This window comes from Hyaena hyaena, unplaced genomic scaffold (genome assembly GCF_003009895.1).
Source record: "Hyaena hyaena isolate Hyena2069 unplaced genomic scaffold, ASM300989v1 scaffold_439, whole genome shotgun sequence".
NCBI lineage: Eukaryota > Metazoa > Chordata > Mammalia > Carnivora > Hyaenidae > Hyaena > Hyaena hyaena.
The window spans coordinates 1010505-1023611 of NW_024081067.1; the positions used below are offsets into that span (position 1 = coordinate 1010505).

Here is a 13107-nt window from a genome sequence, read left to right on the forward strand (position 1 = left end):
TCTGATACATAAAGAGAACGAGTCATAAATACCGTGCTTTGGAAAAAAGGAAAGAGCAGGTGCACACGGCTGCCGAGAGAACATTTGGTTACGGGAGGTGAGTGTCCATTCCTTTTTCCAGAAAAGGTGCATCTCAGCCAGCTCAGTGGCACAGTGCCTCAGAGAGCAAGTCAGGGGCAGAAGCTAGGCTGGACCCCCCAACTCCTGCTTTCTCCTCTGTCCTGAGCAGGTTGTGTTCCTGCTTAAGTGCTGCGTGGCCTTGTCATGTTTCTGTGCCTTTCTGGCTTCTTGTGGGGTCGCGGTCAGGCTTTCAGGAGCTGAAGTGTTTGGAGGGTTCAGCCCCCCACCTGGCACATAGCAGGAGCTCAGTCCTACATGTATAAGAATAAGCGGCAGGGGGCCCGAGGGAGCCGTTGGGGGCCTGTGCCTGCCCTGCAGGAGGCAGTGAGCACCCAGGCCCATCGGGAGCATTGCTCATCAAGGCGCAGACGCCCTGGTGCTGCCTTAGTAATCAGGTGGATGCTTGTATCTTCTCGGAACCTGAGCCCCGCCAGGGAGGAGGTGGGGCCTCTGCCTGCGCTGCGCTGCGCTCCGCCCGAGACCAGTCCCGTGCATGGAGGAGAAGGAGGGCAATGTTTCACCCCTGCCTGGTAGGGGCTCTGCTCAGAGAGGAGACACAAAGGGGCCACGGTGACCTGAGCATGTCCTCGTTTGCCCAGATGCCGGCGACAGGACCGCAGGACCAGAGCCACCATCTCCCCAAGTACCACCTCCAACCCGAGGGGTGGGTCTCCTTGCGTCAGGTGGCTGCTGAACAGGTGAGGGACGCGGAGCAGGACAGCGGTGGCAGCCCCTTGCATGGTCCCTACAGAGCCCGATGCCTCTCTTTCCTGTCACAGCCTGGAGTGGATCGAGCTCGGGTGTCCCTTTAATGGATTAGGAAACAGAGGCTGGGGTGTGGGCGCCTGACCTGAGGCTCTATGGCTGATCTGTTGCAAACTCCAGTCTTTGTGATTTTAAGGCTCTTTATTTTTAATGTGTATTTTGACTTTGGTGAAACATAACAAAACTCTCTTAACCACTTTTTTTTAATGTTTATTTTTGAAAGCAACAGAGTGCAAGTAGGGGAGGGGCAAAAGGAGGGGGAGACACCGAATCTGAAGCAGGCTCCAGGCTCTGAGTTGTCAGCACAGAGCCTGACCTGGGGCTCGAACTCACGAACCACGAGATCATGACCTGAGCCAAAGTCCGTCGTTTAATTGACTGAGCCACTCAGGCGCCCCTTAACTGCTTTACAGCATACTGTTCAGTAGTATTAAATAAAACCTGTTACGTGCAAGTGTCCCATTATCCATTCTCCGAACGTTTCTCACCCTGTACGAGAATCCCTGTGCTGTTAGAGTTCGACTCCCATCTCCTGCCCACAGCCCTGGGCAGCCCTTGTACTTCCTGTCTCTGGCTACATGTCTCATGTAGGTACAGTGATACAGTATTTGTTTTTCTGCGTTTGGCTTGTTGCACTTAACTTAAGGTCCTCTAGTTCCATCCCTGCTATGGGAGGTCAGAACTTCCTTCTCCAAGGCTCTGTGATGTTCCCTTGTAGGGATGGGTTCGTCCTTCAGTGGACCCTTGGGCTGCTTCCAGGTATTAGCTATTGTGAGTGATGCTGCTTTGAACATGGGTGTACAAATACCTTTGCAAGATCCCGCTTTCAGTCCCTTGGGGGTCTATACCCAGAAGGGGAACTGCTGAGTTATATGGTAATTCTGGGTTTACTCTTCTGAGGAACCACCATACTTCTTTCCTTAGTGACTGCACCGCTGATTGACATTCTCACCAACTGTGTACAAGGATATGGATTTATCTGCATCCTTACCGATACTTGTATTCTGGGGTTTTGTTCTTTTGTTTTTGATAACTGGTGTCCTAAAGGATGTGAGGCAGTATCTCATTGTAGCTTTGATTTATATTTCCTTAATGATTAGTCATGTTGAGCTTCTTCTAGTGTGGTTCGACCCCTTGTATATTCTCTTGGGAGAAATGTTTATTCAAGTCTTTGGCCTATTTTTGAATCTAATTATTTGGGTTTTGGTTAAGTTTTAGGAGTTCTGTATATATTCTGTGTACTAACCTATTATCAGCTACATGATCTACAAATATCTTCTCTGTATGTTGATTTTTTTTTTTTTTTTTACTCTGGTGATATGGTCCTTTGGTTGTTAATTTTTTTTTATTTTTCATTAGTCCACTTGATCAATATTTGCTTTTGTTGCTTGTGCATTCAGAGTCATAGCGAAGAAATCATTGTCGAGTTCAATGTCATGAAGGTTTTTTCCCATTATCTTTTAAAAGTTTTACAGTTTTAGGCCTTACATTTAGGTCTTTGATCAACTTTGAGTTAATTTTTGCATATGGTGTGAGGTTAAGGGTTGAGCTTCATTCTCTGGTGTGTGGATATCCAGTTTTCTCAGCACCATTGGTTGAAAAGACTACCCCTTTCCTCATGGAATGGGCTTTGGCACTCTTGTCAAAATCCTTTGATCATATAGGTTCATGGGAGTGTATTTCTAGTTTCTCCATTCTATTCCACTTGTCTGTATGTCTGTCTTTATGCCACAGTACAAAGATTTGATGAATATAGCTTTATAGTAAGCTTTGAAATCAGGAAATGTGAGTTCTCCAGCTCTGTTCTTTTCAAATGTGGCTTTAGCTACTCAAGTTCCCCTGAGAATCCATATGAACTTTAGGTTTTCCTATTTCTGCATAAAAGGTCATTGGGATTTTAATAGAGATTGCCCTGAATTGGTGGATTGCTTTGCGTCATGTGAAATAACAAAATTCTGGCAAATTTGAAGATCTAACTGGATTATGTGATTCATGAATCAGGAAGCACCTTATGTAGCAAGTTGAGAGATGCTCCAGGGAGTTGTACAAAATGAAAGGTTTTTATAGGAGAGAGTGGGGGCATGCACTATAACACTAGTTTCAGGCGTAGAATTTAGTAATTCAGGGCTTTGTATTTCTAAGAATTTGTTACATTTAGGTTATTCAATTTCTGGCATGCAGTTATTCACAGAACTCTCATTATCCTTTTTATTTCTGAGGAATCCGTAATAACATCCCCATTTTCATTTCCGATTTTAGCAAGTTGAGTCTGCCCCCTCCCCCCTTAGCTTTGGGCTCAGTTTGTCCTTTTTCTAGTTCCTTAAGATGTAAAGTTAGGTTGATTTTAGATCTTATTTTTAAAAAATTTTTAATGTTTATTTTATTTTTGAGACAGAGAAAGACAGAGCTTGAGTGGGGGAGGGGCATAGAGAGGGAATCACAAAACCCGAAGCAGGCTCTGGGCTCTGAGCTGTCAGCAAAGAGCCCAACGCAGGGCTCGAACTCACAGACCATGAGATCATGACTTGAGCCCAAGTTGGCCGCCCAGCTGACTGAGCCACCCAGGCACCCCTAGATCTTATTTTTTAATGTAAGTATACAGTGATGAATTTCCCCCATAGCACTCGTTTTGCCAGATCCCAGAAATTTCAGTATTTTGTATATTCATTTTCATTTGTCTCAAAGTATTTCTTTTTAACATAATTTTCTATTGGCTAACATATAGTGTACAATGTGCTCTTGGTTTGGGGGGTAGTTTCCCATGATTCATTGCTTCCATACAACACTCAGTGCTCATCCCAACAGTGCCCTCCTGAATGCCCATCACCCATTTTCCCTCTCCCTTACCCCCTCATCCACCCTCGGTTTGTTCTCTGTATTTAAGAATCTCTTATGTTTGCCTCCCTCCCTCTCTGTTTATAACCATTCTCCCCCTTCTCTTCCCTCATGGTCTTCTGTTAAGTTCCACATACGAGTGAAAATATGTGATATCTGTATTCTTCTGACTTATTTAACTCAGCATAAACCTTCCCTTTTCATCCACATTGCTGCAAATGGCATAATTTCATTCTTTCTCATCGATAAGTAGTATTGCATTGTATATATAAACCACATCTTCTTTATCCACTCATCAGGTGATGGACATTTAGGTTCTTTCCATAATTTGGCTATTGTTGAAAGCTCTGCTAGAAACATTGAGGTACATGTACCCCTATGAGTCAGCACTCCTGCATCCCTGGGATAAATTCCTAGAAGTGCTATAGCTGAGTCCTAGGGTAGTTCTATTTTTAATTTTTTGAGAAACTTCAACACTGTTTTCCAGAGTAGATGCACCAGTTTGCATTCCCACCAACAGAGCAAGAGGGCTCTCATTTCTCCACACCCACATCAGTATCTGTTGTTGGCTGAGTTGTTCATTGTAGCCAATACGACTGGTGTGAGGTGGTATCTCAGTGTGGTTTTGATTTGTATTTCTTTGATGATGAGTGATGTTGAACATCTTTTCATGTGTCTTTTGGCCACCTGGATGTCTTCTTTGAAAAAGTATCTATACATGTCTTCTGCCCATTTCTTTACTGGATTATTTGTCTTTTGGGTGTTGAGTTTGGTAAGTTCTTTTTAGATTTTGAATACTAACTCTTTATCTGATATGTCATTTACAAGTATCTTTTCCCATTCTGTCAGTTGCCTTGTAGTTTTGTTGATTGTTTCCTTTGCCGTGCAGAAGTTTTTATCTAGATGAGGTCCCAATAGTTCATTTTTGCTTTTAATTCCCTTGCTTTTGGAGATGTGTCGAGTAAGAAATTGCTGCAGCTAAGGTCAAAGAGGCTGTTGCCTGCCTTCTCCTCTAGGGTTTGATGGTTTCCTTTCTCAGGTTTAGGTCTTTTATCCATTTTGAGTTTATTTTTGTGTACAGTGTAAGAAAGTGGTCTAGTTTCATTCTTGTGCATGTTGCTGTCCAGTTCTCCCAGCACCAATTGCTAAAGAGACTTTCTTTTTTTCCATTGGATACTCTTCCCAGCTTCATCAAAGATTAGTTGGCCATACATTTGTGGGTCCATCTATGGGTTCTCTGTTCTATTTTTTTCCTTTCATAATTTATTGTCAAGTTGGTTTCCATATAACACCCAGTGCTCATCCCAACAAGTACCCTCCTAAATGCCCATCACCCTCCTTCCCCTCTTCCCCACCCCCATCAGCCCTCAGTTTGTTTTCAGTTTCAAGAGTCTCTCACAGTTTGCCTCCCTCCCTCTCTGCAACAATATTTCTCCTTTTCCTCCCCCATGGTCCTCTGTGAAGTTTCTCCTGATCCTGCACACACAAAAATAAATTCAAAATGGATAAAGACCTGAATGTGAGACAGGAAACCATCAGAACTCTAGAGGAGAAAGCAGGAAACAACCTCCTTGACCTCAACCACAGCAATTTTTTACTTGACACATCCCTAAGGGCAAGGGACTCAAGAGCAAAAATGAACTATTGGGACCTCATCAAGATTAAAAGCTTCGGCACAGCAAAGGAAACGATCAATAAGCCTAATAGGCAACCAACAGAATGGGAAAAGATAGTTGCAAATGACATATCAGATAAAGGGCTAGTATCCAAAATCTATAAGGAACTCACCAAACTCCACACCCGAGAAACAAATAATCCAGTGAAGAAATTGGCAGAAGATATGAGCAGACACCACTCCAAAGAGGATATCCAGATGACCAACAGACACATGAAACGATGCTCAGCGTCCCTCCTCATCAGGGAAATACAAATCAAAACCACATTGAGATTCCACCTCACACCAGTCAGAGTGGCTAAAATGAGCAAATCAGAGGACTCTAGATGCTGGTAAGGATGTGGAGAAACGGGCACCCTCCTACACTGTTGGTGGGAATGTAAACCGGTGCAGCCCCTCTGGAAAACAGTGTGAAGGGTCCTCAAAAAATTAACAGTAGAACTCCCCTATGACCCAGCAGTAGCACTGCTAGGAATTTACCTGAGGGGTACAGGAGTGCTGATGCATAGGGGCACATGTACCCCAATGTTCATAGCAGCACTTTCAACAATAGCCAAATCATGGAAAGAGCCTAAATGTTCTATTTTTAAAAAAATTTTAATGTTCATTTTTTTTGAGAGACAAAGCATGAGTGGGGGAGGAAAAGGGGGGGCACAGAATCCAAAGAAGGATCCTGACTCTGAGTTGTCAGCACAGAGCCCAGTGCAGGGCTCAAACCCATGAACCATGAGATCATGACCTGAGCCGAAGTTGAACACTTAACCAATTGAGCCACCCTGGGTTCTCTATTTTATTCCATTGGTCTATGTGACTGTTTTTGTGCCAATACCATATTGTTCTGATGATGACAGTTTTGTAGTAGAGGCTAAAGTCTGGGATTGTGACTTTGTTTTTCTTCTTCAGTAGTACTTTGCCTGTTCAGGGTCTTTTGTGGTTGCTTACAAATTTTAGGATTGTTTATTCTAGCTTTGAGAAGAATACCACTGCAGTTTTGACTGGGATTGCATTGAATGTGTAGACTGCTTTGGGTAATATTGACAATTTAACAATATTCTTCAAATCCATGAGCATGGAATGTTTTTCCATTTCTTTATGTCTTCTTCAATTTCCTTCACAAGCTTTCTATAGTTTTCATCATACAGGTCTTTTCCATCTTTGGTTAGGTTTATTCCAAGGTATTTTGTGGCTCTTGGTGCAATTGTAAATGGGAACAGTTTCTTGATTTCTCTTTCTATTGCTTCATTATTGGTGTATAAAACTGCAACCTATTTCCGCACATTGATTTTGTACCCTGTCACTTTGCTGAATTCATGGATAAGTTCTAACAGCCTTTTGGTGGAGTCTTTCAGGTTTTCCATGCAAAGTATCATGTCAGTTGTGAAAAGGGAAAGTTTGACTTCCTCTTTGCCAATTCTGATGCCTTTTATTTCCTTTTGTTGTCTGGTTGCTGATGCTAGCACTTCCAGCGCTATGTTAAACAACAGTGGTGAGAGTGGACATCCCTGTCGTGTTCCTGATCTCAGGGGAAAGCTCTCGGTTTTTCCCCATTGAGGATGATACTAGCTGTGGCCTTTTCATATATAGCTTTTATGATGTTTAAGTATGTTATTTCTATCCCAACTTTCTTGAGGGTTTTTATTATGAAAGTGTGCTGTATATTGTCAAATGCTTTTTCTGCATCCATTGACAGGATCAGAAGATTCCTTCCCTTTCTTTTATTAATGTGATGTATCACATTGACTGATTTGTGAATATTGAACCAGCTCTGCAGCCCAGGAATGAATCCCACTTCATCATGGTGAATAATTCTTTTTATATGTTGTTGAATTTGATTTGCTAATATCTTGTTGATAAAGTTTGCACCCATGTTCATCAGGGATATTGACCTGTAATTCTTTTTTGTGGGGTCTCTGTCTTGTTTGTGAATCACGGTGTAATGCTGGCTTCATAGAAGGACTCCAGAAGTTTTCCTTCCCTCCCTCTCTCCCTCCCTTCCTCCCTTCCTTCCTTCTTTCTTCCTTCCTTCCTTCCTTTTTTGGGAATAGCTTGAGAAGAATAGGTATTAACTCTGCTTTAAATGTCTGGAAAATTCCCCAGGGAAGCCATCTGGCCCAGGGCTCTTATGTGTTGGGAGATTTTTGATAACTGACTCAATTTCTTCGCTAGTTACAGGTCTGTTCAAATTTTCTGTTTCTTCCCACTTGAGTTTTGGTAGTGTGTGGATGTGTAGGAATTTGTCCATTTCTTCCAGGTTGTCCAGTTTGTTGGCATATAATTTTTCATAGTATTTTCTGATACTTGTTTGTATTTCTGAAAGGTTGATTGTGATAAGTCCAATTTCATTCATGATTTTATCTATTTGGTTCCTCTCTATTTTCTTTTTGCAAAGTCTGGCTAGGGGTTAATCAGTTTTTTTTTTTAAAACCAGTTCTTAGTTTTATTGACCTATTCTACTGTTTGTGTGTTTGTTTGGGGGCTTTTTGGATTCTATATTGTTTACTTTTGCTCCAGTATTTATTATCTCTCTTCTTCTGATGGCCTTGGGATTTCTTTGGTGTTCTGCTTCTAGTTCCTTTAGGTGTGCTGTTAGATTTTGTACTGGGGATTTTTCTTGAGATAGGTCTGGATTGCAATGTATTTTCATCTTAAGACTGCCTTTGTCACATCCCAAAGGGTTTGGACTGTCATATTTTCATTTTCATTTGTTTCCATATATTTTTTAAATACCTTCTTTAATTGCCTGGTTGACCAATTCATTCTTTAGTAGGATATTCTTAATCTCCATGCATTTGGGGATTTTCCAAACTTTTTCCTGTGGTTTCATAGGATTGTGGTCTGAAAATGTGCATTGTATGATCTCAATTCTTTTGTACTTATTGAGGGCTGTCTTGTTACCCAGTATGTGATCTACCTTGTAGAATGTTCCGTGTGCACTCAAGAAGAATGTGTATTCTGCTGTGTTAGGGTGAAGAGTTGTGAATATCTCTCTCAAGTCCATCTGGTCCAGTGTATCATTCAGGGTCATTGTTTCTTTATTGATTTTCTGCATCAAAGATCTGCCTATTGCTGTAAGTGGAGTATTAAAGTCCCCTGCAATTACCACATTCTTATCAATAAGATTGCTTATGTTTGTAGTTAGTTGTCTTATATATTTTGGTGCTTTGAATTGGGTGCATAAACATTTATAATTGTTAGCTCTTCTTGTTGGATAGACCCTGTAATTATGATATAATGCCCTTCTTCATCTCTTGTTTCAGCCTTTCATTTAAAATATAGTCTGATATAAGTATGGCTACTCCAGCTTTCTTTTGACTTCCTGCAGCATGATAAATGGTTCTTCATCCCCTCACTTTTAATCTGGAGGTGTCCTTAGGTCTAAAATCGGTGTCTTGTAGACAGCAAATAGATGGGTCTTGGTTTTTTAATCCATTCTGATAACCTATGTCTTTTGATTGGAGCATTTAGTCCATTTACATTCAGTGTTATTACTGAAAGATGTAGATTTAGTGTCTCTGTGTTATCTGTAGGTTTCATGCTTGTAGTGATATCTCTGGTCCTTTGTGGTCTTTGCAATATTCCACTCACAGAGCCCCTTAGGTTCTCTTGTAGGTTAAATGGTGATGAACTCCTTCAGTTTTTGTTTGGGAAAACTTTTATCTCTCCTTCTATTTTGAATGACAGCCTTACTGGATAAAGGATCTTTGGCTCCTTATTTTTCCTATTCAGCACATTAAATATTTCCTGCCACTCCCTTCTGGCCTGCCAAGTTTCTGTAGGTAGGTCTGCTATTACCCCTCATGTGGTATCCTTGTAGGTAAATGCCCCTTTGTCCCTAGCTGCTTTCAGAATTCTCTCTTTCTCTTTGTATTTTGCCAGTTTCACTGTATGTTGTGCAGAAGATTGATTCCTGTTACATCTGAAGAGAGTTCTCTGTGCCTCCTGGATTTCAGTGTCTGTTTCCTTCCCCACAGATATCTTCACATAGAAGCCCACATTGTCACCAGGCAGAGCCTCAGCCAGGGCCTTGTGGTGCATCTCTATAGACTTGGCCTCCATGGTGATGTTGCAGGAGGCAAAGGTCACCACCATGCCTCGCCTGAGGAAGCCTGTTTCTACCTGGCCCATGGTCTTGGTGCTGATGCTCCCAGTCTTATATACATCCTGAAGAGGCAGCTGCAGGGGCTTGTTCACAGGGCAGGCAGGGGGCATGACAGAGTCCAGCACTTCTGGCGTGTCATTCCCACCATGTTTCCTTCCTTCCTGGTGACCTTCCAGCCTCTGAACCAGGATATCTTGTTGCTGGCTTCTATCATGTCATCCCCATGCCAGCCCGAGATGGGAACAAAGGCAACAGCCTCCAGGTTGTAACTGATCATCTTGGTGTGGCCTTCACCTCCTTGATCTCCTCGAAGAATGCACTCCTGTAAGGAGGCTCTGTGAGGTCCATCTTATTGACTGCCACAGTGAGCTGCTTTACACCAGCATATAGGCCAGCAAGACATTCTGATGCCAGACTCAAACTCATCTACCCCACTTGCCACAGTCAGCACAGTGCAGTCTGTGAGGTGCCTGTGATAATGTTCTTTATGAAATCATGGTGACCTGGGGCCTTGATGATAGTGATGGAGTATTTCTTGGTCTCAAATTTCTACAGGGAGATATCAGTGCTTCCTGCTCTGCCTTCAGCTTGTCCAGCATTCATGCCTACCTGAAGGAAAAATAGGGAAAAAATTAGAAAACAAAAAATAGAAAAAAATGTGTAGGAATTATCTCTATATTACATAAATGGAGATATAGGAATTAGTACCAAATTGTTTGATAGAAAGAAACCAACCTGGATTGCTCTGGTCTGAACTCAGATCATGTAGGACTGTAATGGTTGAACAGATGAAACTTTAATAGCTGCTGCAACACTGGGATGTCCTGAACCAACATCAAGGACATAAACCCTATTGTCAATATGAACTCTAAAAAGGGGTTGTGCTGTTATCTCTAGGGTAACTTATTCTGTTGATGAAGGATTTTGGATGATTAAGTGATGTTATACTTTTGACTGGGAAGTCTAAATCTAAATCACTCGGAGGTAATTTTATGCTCTGTGGTCACACCAACCTAAATTGTGGGCTCATGTGGAGATCTGTTGTCCCTAATGGTTGTATTGGTGTAGTCTCTTTGGGCCAGTTCATGAAAGTTCCATAGTCTTCTTCTTGTCATATTCCCACCTCTTCACAGAAAAAGTCAATTACACAGATTAAAAGTAAGAGATAGTAAAACCCTCCTGTGGCCATTCTTACGAGTCCCTACTTAGGGAACAAGTGATTATGCTACCTTTAAAGGGTCAGGATACCATGGCCCCTTAACAGATGTCACGGGGCAGGCAGTGCCTCTAATACTAGAAATGCTAGAGGTGACGTTTATGGTCAACAGACAGGGGTTGTGTTTGCTGAGTTCCTTTTACTTCTTTTAATCTGTCTTTGATTGCATACCTGTGTTGGGTCAACAATTGGTTTGATACTTAGTTTATAGTAAGGTTATTTTTACCTTATTGTTAACTATCAGAGGTTATCTGCTCTGATATAAGCTTATGAAAGGAGAAATATTTCTTGTTACTCATACTGGCATTATTGCTTCTATTGTTAAATTAACCCAGTATTAAGTTGGAGTTGGTTGCCTATTTTTGGTATTAAGTTCTTAAGATCGAATACGAATGCCTGAGTCCTACTAATAACTCTCATTGCCACGTCCCTAAAAGCCACCTAGAGTGCACAAATCATATTTTCACCCTTCGGGGATGGCCTCATTTCAATTCCTTGCAACCCACATTGGCGATGGGGGGGGTGTCACGCTTGCATCCCCCATCAACAGTGGAGGTAACCCCCAACGATGAAGGAGGGGTGTCACACGCCCTCCCATTGAAGATGGAGGCACCTCCCCCCAGCGATGACGGAGGGGTGTCACTCCTGCACACCCCCACCGATTAAGGGACCCCCCCATTGATAATGGAGGCACCCCATCGACGAAAGGGCACCCCCACATTGACCAAAGGGCACCCCACCATCGATGTTGGGGGCACTCCCCCATTGACCGTGGAGGGTGTCACGCCTGCACCCCCCCTTCCACGGTGGACTGTTGTCAAGCTTGATGGAGGGGTGTCACGCTTGCACCCCCAATTCAATGAAGGGGTACCTCCCAACGAAGATGGAGACCCTCTCCATTGACGATGGGTCGGTGTCACACATGCACACGCCATCATCAAAGGAACACCCCCATCGACGAAGGATGCAACCCCCCCTTTGAAGATGGAGGGATGTCACGCCTATAGTCCCCCGTCGACCAAGGTGGCACTGCCCCTTTGATGATGGGGGCAGCACCCCATCGATGATGGAGATACCCCACCTTAATGACGGAAGGGTGTCAACCCCTATGGAAGAAGGGGCAACCCCCATCGACCATGGAGGGGTGTCAGTCTTACACCACCCCTTCTTCCAAGGAGGCACCCCCCATTGACGATGGAGGGGTGTCACGCTTGTACACCCCCCTCCCCATTGAGTCCCTCATCAGGCTCTCGAGGTGTGAGAATTCGAGCCTTGAGTCAGGGTCATGGAGTGTGTGAGTTTGAAACCCGCGTCGCGCTCCCTCGGGGTGGGAATCCTAGCCCCGTGTTGAGCTCCCGGGGTGTTTGAGTTTGAGCCTCCCTTTCTGGCTCCCGCGCTGCACGAGTTAGAGCCCACATGAGGCTCCCCTTGTCTGCGAGCTCAAACCCCGAGTCCGGCTCCTGGGGTGTGCAATTTCGAGCCCTGCGTTGGGCTCCTCCATGTGTGAGTTCGAGCCTGGAGTTTGGCTCCCCCAGTGTGTGAGCTCAAGCTCCACGTTGGGCTCCGCAGGTGTGCGAACTCAAGCCTCACCCTGGGCTCCCACAGTGTGCGGGTTCGAGCCCGGTGACGAGCTCCCGTGTTTTGCGAACACAAGCCTCTCATCAGGCTCCCGCGGTGTGTGAGTTCGAGCCCTGTGTCGGGCTCAGTGCTGTTGGCTCAGAACTTTGAGCCTGCTTCAGGGCCTGTGTCTCCTCCCCGCCCCCCATCACCACTTGTGTTCTCCCCCTCTTCCCCTCTCTCAAAAATAAACATTAAAAAAAATTAAGTCAGTCATTTCCTGGATGGCTCTTTCCACTTTCACTGCTGAAGAAGCAGGCATCTGTCTCATCTATTATTCTTTTGTGATGTTTGGGATTCCGGACGTCATGTAGCAGATTTCCCCAGCCAGCCTCGGGGGGTGCAGAGTTTCTGCTCCCAGCCGGTCACCTCTCATATACTGGGTCACTGGACTCCTGGATGGCATCCAGCCTGCTCCTGGATTCTGGGCTGTAACTGTGGACAGCAGCACTGTCCCATCTTCCTCTGATGGTATTTCAGTGGGCTCGTCATTCTCATCTTTGGTTACCCAGGTATCTTCTGACATCTTCCCTTATTTTCCCACTAGGCCACCGCTGGGAAGCCAGGCAGGGAACCCGAAGCAGTGAGGGATCCAGGAGAGGCCAGCTACCTCTTCTCTCCCACAAAATAGCCGCCTTGTAACTCTTTCTGGAAGAGGACAAAAACACCATGGCCACCACCGCCACCACATGCGTTTTAATAACCCTGCACTAGATGTTGAGAAAACCACCACCCACCCACCCCCAGAAGAAACTTCTGGAAGGGTACATGTATATTTAA

The 13107-nt window shown here is 44.1% G+C and overlaps 1 pseudogene; it reads right to left on the minus strand.

The window, feature by feature from the left end:
* Positions 1 to 2240: 2240 nt before the first annotated feature.
* Positions 2241 to 10093, minus strand: LOC120245828 (annotated as a pseudogene).
* Between the last annotated feature and the right edge of the window lie 3014 nt (positions 10094 to 13107).